The sequence below is a fragment of the Dromiciops gliroides genome, chromosome 3, assembly GCF_019393635.1.
Source record: "Dromiciops gliroides isolate mDroGli1 chromosome 3, mDroGli1.pri, whole genome shotgun sequence".
Lineage (NCBI taxonomy): Eukaryota > Metazoa > Chordata > Mammalia > Microbiotheria > Microbiotheriidae > Dromiciops > Dromiciops gliroides.
The window spans coordinates 463,022,754-463,031,047 of NC_057863.1; the positions used below are offsets into that span (position 1 = coordinate 463,022,754).

Consider the following 8,294-nt stretch of genomic DNA (forward strand, 5'->3'; position numbering starts at 1 on the left):
AAGCAGTATACTCATACCTAGAGTGGGGAAAGAGTGTCAATTTCATTAGAAATCATTAATACTCATAAATCATTTTGGAGCTGAAAAGGACTATATGTAATACCTAATCCAGCTCCATACTGTATATGTGTGATTAAAATTTAAAGGTTGCTTGTAAATTATATATATATATATATGTATATTATATTTATGTAATATATATGTATATATACACATATATAAGATTTATTTTAAAGTCAATCATTTTTCAGATGAAATCAAAGTTATCTATAGATATGAAATAATGCTCTAAATCACTATTGATTAGAAAAATGCAAATTGAAACAACTGTGAGGTACTACCTCACACTTATCTGATTGTCTAATAATACCAAAAGAGGAAAATAATAAATGTTGGAGGGTTTGTGGGTAATTGGGACACAAATGCACTGTTGGTGGAGTTGTGAGCTGATCCAACATTCTAAAGAACAATTTGGAACTTTAACCAAAGGGCGATAAAACTATGTATATTTTTTGATCCAGCAATACCACTACTAGATCTATATTACAAAGAAGCAAAAAAAGGGAGGGGTGTATTTGTACAAACATATTTATAGTACTCTTTTTTTTTTAGTGGCAAAGAATTGGAAATTGAGGTTATGTCTTTCAATTGGGAACTGACTGAACAATTTATGGTAAATAAATGATTGTAATGGAATATTAATATGTTATAAGAAATGATGAACAAGTATATTTAAGAAAATCCTGAAAATACATATAAACTAATGGAAAGTGAATTTAGCAGAACCAAGAGGACTTTATACTCAGTAATAGAAATACTGTATAAAGATCAGCTGTGAATAACAGCTATTCTTGGCAATATGATGATCTAAAACAATTCCAAAGGACTTGATAAAAAATTCTACTCACCTCCAGAGAAAAAACTGATGGAGTCTGAATGGAGATCTAGACAGAATTTTTCATTGTATTTTTTTCATGGTTTCTTTTTTTCCCTTTCACTCTATGTCTTCTTTCACAACATGACTAATATTGTAATATGATTTGCATGACTGAATATGAATAATCTTTATCAAGTTGCTTACTGTCTCAAGGAGGGAGAATATGAGGGAGGGAGATAGATAAATTGGAACTCATTTTTTGAAAAATTAATGTTAAAAATTCTCTGCATATAAATGGCAAAATATAAATTTTTTCAAAAAATAGTGAACCATCCATAAGGTTATACTTACATAACTTCAATAAATGTTTATGCCCTAAAAGTCACTACTATATATAATGATAACACAGGCCAAAACCGATGCATGCATAAACAAACAAACAAAAAGCCTCAACAGCTCCTGCCCTCAAAGAGTTTATTTGGTGAAATTAAAAAAAAATTAAAACAAAACAAAATAAAACAGAAATCCAACTCACTATCATAGACTACTCTGTCAGGGATAGGATTCCTTTTTATTTGCTAAGATGCATATAATATGAACTATGTGATGGGTGAAAAATGTTATATCATTGATAAATACATTTTAAGGAAAGGTATGAGAACTGGCAATATGCATAGGAAGGGGGCAGCTAGGTGGCACAGTGGATAGAGCACCAGCCCTAGAGTCAGGAGTACCTGAGTTCAAATCCGGCCTCAGACACTTAACACTTACTAGCTGTGTGACCCTAGGCAAGTCACTTAACCCCAATTGCCTCACTAAAAAAAACATTTTTAAAAAATGCATAGGAAGCTTAGAAAAGCCATGCAAAGGAGAAGGTATAATGAAAGTTCATCATAGAATATTAACATTAGGCCAAGATAAGACCCTGCTGCTAAGTAAGATCTTCCATATGGCACAGCATATTGAGTTGACTCTCAAGTAGTGACAATACTATAGTAGGTAACAGATTGATAGAATTAATCATATAAGGGGAATACTGGGGAACAGAAGGTACTATAAATGTGTCTACACAGTAAAGAAAACATTAATTGAATAAAGTTCTATATGGCTTATCAGCTATATTTCTAAACACTTGAACTCTATTCAACAATGAACTTATTCAACAACAAAGAATATGTAAATTGTATGTCAGGAGTCATTAGGTCAAATAATAAAAAGGTCACTTCTAAATATAATTAAGAGACCTTCCTCAGGTGACCTTAAATTTCCATCCCCACTTTTTTCTATACCTCCAAATCTAGAAGCAGCAAATTATATCTAGGGAGATTGACTGTGATGACATTAAGTTACAGAACATTTTAAAGGTTTCTTGAATGTTGATAGTGTTCAATTTGCTGTCTGAAAATGAGCCTTGGACATATATCTATAAATGTACAAGGAATTTCAAAAATTAAATTAGCATTTATTTCTCCATAACATCAAGCTTTGGGCCATATCCAATTGACATTGCATAGATGTAGCCGTTAAATAATAAGACCATTCCACCAATCATGAAGCATAGCTCCAGCTGATAAATCCAAGTCTACTTGGTAGGTTATGATTAAAATTCTGAGTTACGGTAATCACAAACAGACTCTAACATAGACAATAAATCTCAGCTTCAAGACATTTAGCAGTAGTTTACTGGGAAATGTTATGAAATGAGCTAGCTCTTGTCATAATAGGTATATATTCAACCATTCTCTCTATTGAATTATTATTTTCTAGAACCTCCCAATAACAGATTAGATGAATCTTTCTCCTAACTCTTCTGCAGGTAGCAATATCTATATCTATACTTATATATCTAGATCTATATAGATAGATGGTAGATAGATAGATAGATTTTTACTTTTTTCACACAATTGACATATATAGTCAATTTGACATGGGCACACTCTATCCATTAGACTTAAATAATGGTCAATAATAATCAATCATCATCATCATCACCATCATGACCCCTCCTTATATTTATGTATTATGTTTAAAGATTTTATAAATATTAAGTATATCATCTTATTAACGCAATTACATTTTAACTAAAAGCTCAGGCCCTTCAAACTGTGCAACAACCCCATAATTTCACCTTCATCTTTGTACAGGAACTCACAATGAAGGACAGATCAGACTAGAAGGCAGTAATTCCTGAATTTGAATGATTCTTTTTGTAGAGAGTGTAGGCAAACCAAGAAAAAGAAAAAAAGTCATTAAAATGCCAGGAATTTACACTGAAGCTCTATTTGTATGGAATAAATGAATGAAAAATAGCATTTATTCAGAAATTATTATGCCAAGGACTGAGGGACACACAACTTTGTTTGTCCTTCCTTTTTGAAAAGGATCCATGACATCACAGGACGATGTCACTCCTGCTATAATTGGATTTAAGTGCAGAGAGTTGCACAAAGTCATCAACCTCGCTCTCTCTTCCAGAGACAATAAAGTCCATTGTCCAAACAAAATTCAGGACAACTGTAGATGGCCTGGTACACAGTGGATGACTTAGATACCTCTGATGTCTGACAAAGTTCTAAGTGTTCCACACTGACTGATTCAGTTGCTTTCAGGGCCATTGGAACAAATTATTCTCATCTGCTTGCTCCACCAGAGGAAGTCTTCACATGATAAGGGTAGACATCTCTCTAATTTACTGAGCTGAGACAGTTTTCCAGAGTGTGGCCACGGAACATGCTTGTAGTTCTTGTTCTTGTTCTTGCTCTTGTTCTTCTTGTGCTTGTTCTTATTCTTCATCATCAACATCAACATCATCACCACCACCACCATCACCTCCTCCTCCTCCTCCTCCTCCTCCTCTTCCACCTTCTCCTCCTTCTCCTCCTTCTCGTTCTTCTACTTCTCCTTCTTCTTCTCCTTCTCCTTCTTCTCCTTCTCCTTCTTCTCCTCCTCCTTCTCCTTCTTCTCTTTCTCCTTCTTCTTCTTCTCCTTCTTCACTTAATATGGTGGCTTTATTGATGGTATACAATATAGACTCTAGGCTTCTCCCCTCTACTACAGAGATGCTTTGGGACAAGTATGTGAATGGAGCATTGGATACCCAGTATAGAAACATAGTTTAGGGATGTGGGCTCCCCAGTGGTAGAACTCCCTTTTTGACTGGACATGAAGACCCATGGCTTTGAGGTCTACTACATGGTTGCTAAAACCAAACTTATTTTCATACCAGGAAATGAGCTTGACAAAATGGTCATTGAAAGCAAGACCATCACCAGCATCAAGGGTAGAAAAGTGGGTGTTGCTGTTAAAGTCCTAGGATACAACCTAGTCCTCTGTGTAGCCTAAGATTCCCCTCAAGGATCACTCTGATGCTTGCTTCACCACTTTCTTGATATAATCATATTTGACAGGTTTTTCCAGGTGGCAGGTCAGATTCACAACAGATACTTTGGGAGAAGTAACAGGGAGGGTCATGCCTGGGAGCTTCCCATTCAGTTTAGGTATGACCTTGCCTATAGCCTTAGCAGCACCAGTGGAAACAGGGATATTTTGGGCAGCACCATACCCATAATACAACAGCTTACCAGAGGGGCTATCTCCTATATCTTGAGTATCAGTTAAGGCATGAACTGTAGTCATGAGTCTTTCAACAATGTTGGAGTTGTCATGAATGACCTTGTCCATGGCAGCCAAGCAGGGGAGTGCAAGAGGCATTACTGACACTTTTAAGGGAATTTTCATATTTCTCATCAATATTGGAGCATAAGCAGAAGAAGCAACGATAATGACATCCTCGGCTCCACCCTTCAAGTCTTTTCCATGATGGCAAAGGTACCAGTGGACTATACAATGTATTTGGCTCCAGTATAACTCCCCATTTGATATTGGTGGGATCTAGCTCCTGGAAGATAATAATGGCTTTTCCCCTGATCACTAGCTTTACATCCTCAGTCATGATAGTGCCCTTGAATTTGTCACATGTGGAATCATATTGAAACATATAAACCATATAGTTGAGGTCAATGAAAGGGTGAATGATGACCACAATATCTACTTGAGTTAAATGCATCCATGGTCACCAGTGTGAGAATCAGGGTGCCAACCTCCTGCTGAGAAAGACATTGTGAGAACCAGGGCAATGCCCCACTGAGGAGAAAGCATGTGATTAGCATCCAGAACCTGCCTGGCATTGAAAGTTACATCTGTCCATAGAACGATCTGTAAGTCATATCAATCAATGCTACCAACCAAGTACCTTGGAGCTGTGTGTGGGGACTGCCCTCCTTTCAGTCCCCCAGGAAGCTTCCACTCAAACCAATAGGGAAACTCTCCTTTTCAGTTGCTGGGGCTGCTGGTGGTAGCAGAAAAAAAGGAGACCAGGCAGAATTACTCTCCTCTAGGGTATCTAGGCTTTTTCTTTCTGAACTCCACGTGTTCTTCCTCTCTCTTTTGCTAACCTCTAATATACTTTAATAAATGCTTAATGCCCAAAGACTGGTGCTATAAGCTTCTAATTTAAGGTGATCATACATTAGATTTCAGTCATAACAATTAGATTTTAAACATAACACCAGGTCCCCATTTTAGGCAAATCCATTGACTATGACCCTTACCCTTTTATTTCAGGGATGCAATGGAAGAAGCAGATTGTGTCACTGATCTTGGGAGAAGATCTACGAGATACACACTCCAGCTTTTTGAAGCCACAGGTAAGATGTGAGTGCCTGATGAATACCAATAGTGGATGAACTTCCCTAAAAAGGCCTTGGTAAGCCCTCTCAACAGAGGTGCTAGTCCTCTTTGAACAGCCATACAAATACAAAATCAAAAACACAACCTGTCTTCAAGGATTTCACAGCCTAATAGCAGAAGACTACAAAAATACAAGAGTGATGGCAAGGGAAGGTAAATTAGATTGATTAATCCATTTTCAGAACAATGACAGGGTTTGCATACATTATGGCAAGAGTATTGTTGAGAAGATGCCAGGGAGGTAGAGAGGAAAGTGAATAAAGTATGGCTGGTGCTCATCTGAAAGAGTGAACCAGATGAAGCCCTCAGTCATCAGCTCAGCTTTCCTAATATACCCACAGTCCCAACTTACAACCACTCTCAGCAGTATTTATTTTTAATTATAAATATAAATATAAATATAAGTAAATATAACATTGCCTATTTTCCATTGTTTCCATGGTAACAAGAAACATTCCAAGGTTGGATCAAGTAATCAAGCCTTTACTTGAAGAAGCAAATGAAACAGAGATACTTTTAAATACAGAGTGCTTGTCTTTTTTATTTGGAAATTGTTTTCTGAGCAGAAGAAGGGAATGCAATTCTGGGGAAAAAAAGTCAAATCTGAATGTTTTTAACTAACATAGCCCAAACTTCTGAGTTTCTTATTTGACACTGAAAAATTAAAATGCTAAGGAAGTTTTATTTTGGTTGTTTTCACAGAAACATTGGACAAAATGTTCTTAAGCTTTTGTTTTAGTCATGGAAACCTGTGTATAAGTCTGGTTAAGACTATGGATCCCTTCTCATAATGCTTTTAAATGCATAAAAAGATTGATAATATTAGAAAGGAAACCAATTATAGTGAAATGCACTTTAATATCTACATGTACATACACACAAAGTCATAGATTACATTAAAAACACCAAATTTCTCCTTTCCCCCTTCTATTAAACTTTATATCTCTCATATTGTAGATGATAGCTGAGCCATCTGTCTGTCCTGAAGTTAATCCTTGCATACAAAATTATACTTTTCTGTGACATTTGTATTTGTATTTTTGTTTTGTTACACTAGTAATTTCCTGATATATACAACCCTACACCAAACCATTGCTTTTAATAAGAAATATGAATAACTAATCAAAACCAATTGACAAAACATTTATCACAGCCCATAAGGCAACACAGAGGAGCAAAAACCTAGGTTTAATTTCTACCTCAGTCACATACTGGCTAAGTCAAATGCCCACAAGTCATTTGACCTCTCAGTACTTCAGGCAAAAAACTATCTATGATTATAAGGTTATAGAGTAGATATCAACTATGGGAAGTTCCTCAAAAGGTACTTTTTACCTTGATGAAATCACAAGTCCAGTTCAATATATAAAAAAAAATTAAACATCACTGCAAAGGAAACATTCTAAGCTCATAGTACTTTGGCTCTCACATGAAAGGTTGTTGTTCTTCAGTCATTTAGTCATTTCTGACTCTTTATGACCTCCTGGAACATAGCACACCAGGCCCTTCTATCATCCACTATCTCTCGAAGTCTGATCAATTTCATATTTGTCATTTCAATGGCATTATCTATACATCTCATACTCTTCCATTGTTTCTTTTTGCTTTCAATCTTTCCCAATGAGTTCTGTCCTCTCATTCATAATGGCTAAAATATTTAAGCTTCAGATTTAGTATTTGACCTTCCATTGAAAAGTCTGAATTAATTACTTTAAGTATTGACTAATTTGATCTACTTGCTGACCAAGGGACTCCCCAAAGTCTTCTCCAATAATACAATTCATAAGCATTGATTCTGCACTATTCAGATATCTTATAGTCCATATTTACACCCACTATTACCAGAAAAATCATAGCTTTAACTATATGGACCTTTAGGGGCAAGGTTACATCAGTGTTTTTCAGATTTGTTGTCCATATTTGCCATAGATTTCCTTTCAAGGAGCAAGCACCTACTAATTTTATGGCTTTAGTCACCATCTGCAGTGATCTTTGAGCCCAATAATATAAAATTCAACAGTGATTCAATTTCTTTTCCCTCTATTTGCCAGGAAGTGATGGGACCGATTTCCAAGATTTTAATGTTTGACTTCCGGGGGCAGAGCCAAGATGGCAGAGAGAAGCTAGGAACATTCCTGAGCTTTCCTGTATTTCCCTCAAAAACGACATTAAACCAAGCCTCTAAACAGATTCTGGAACTACAGAACCTATAAAAACAGAGACAAAATCCTGCTACGTGAGAAAATTTAGAAAACTTTAGAAAAGGTCTGTCTCACCTGGGGTAAAAGGGGAGGGTGGCTCACCTCAGTAATGCTTGGCTCAGTGTGGCTTAGTACCATTCATCTCAGCTGGCAGATCACCTCAGTAAAACTCAGCCCAGTGGGGCTTAGCACCACTCGTTTCAGCTGGCATATCACCTCAGCAAAGCTCCACTCAGTGGCAGCTCAGCACTGTTGCAACTCGACACAGCTGAGAGTGGGGCAGCTCAGACCAGTAAGAAGCTTGAATCCATGAACCCTGTGCCCCAGGAGTAGACTTCAACTTGATAAGTTTAAAAATAGCCTACACCATGAGCAAGAAGCAAAAAAAGACCCTTACCATTGACAACTTCTATGGTGAGAGGGAAGACCAAAATTCAAACACTGATGAGTTAGTCAAAATGCCCACA

The 8,294-nt window shown here is 36.5% G+C and overlaps 1 pseudogene; it reads right to left on the reverse strand.

The window, feature by feature from the left end:
- Positions 1-4,234: 4,234 nt before the first annotated feature.
- On the reverse strand, positions 4,235-4,943 carry LOC122747786 (annotated as a pseudogene).
- Positions 4,944-8,294: the final 3,351 nt, after the last annotated feature.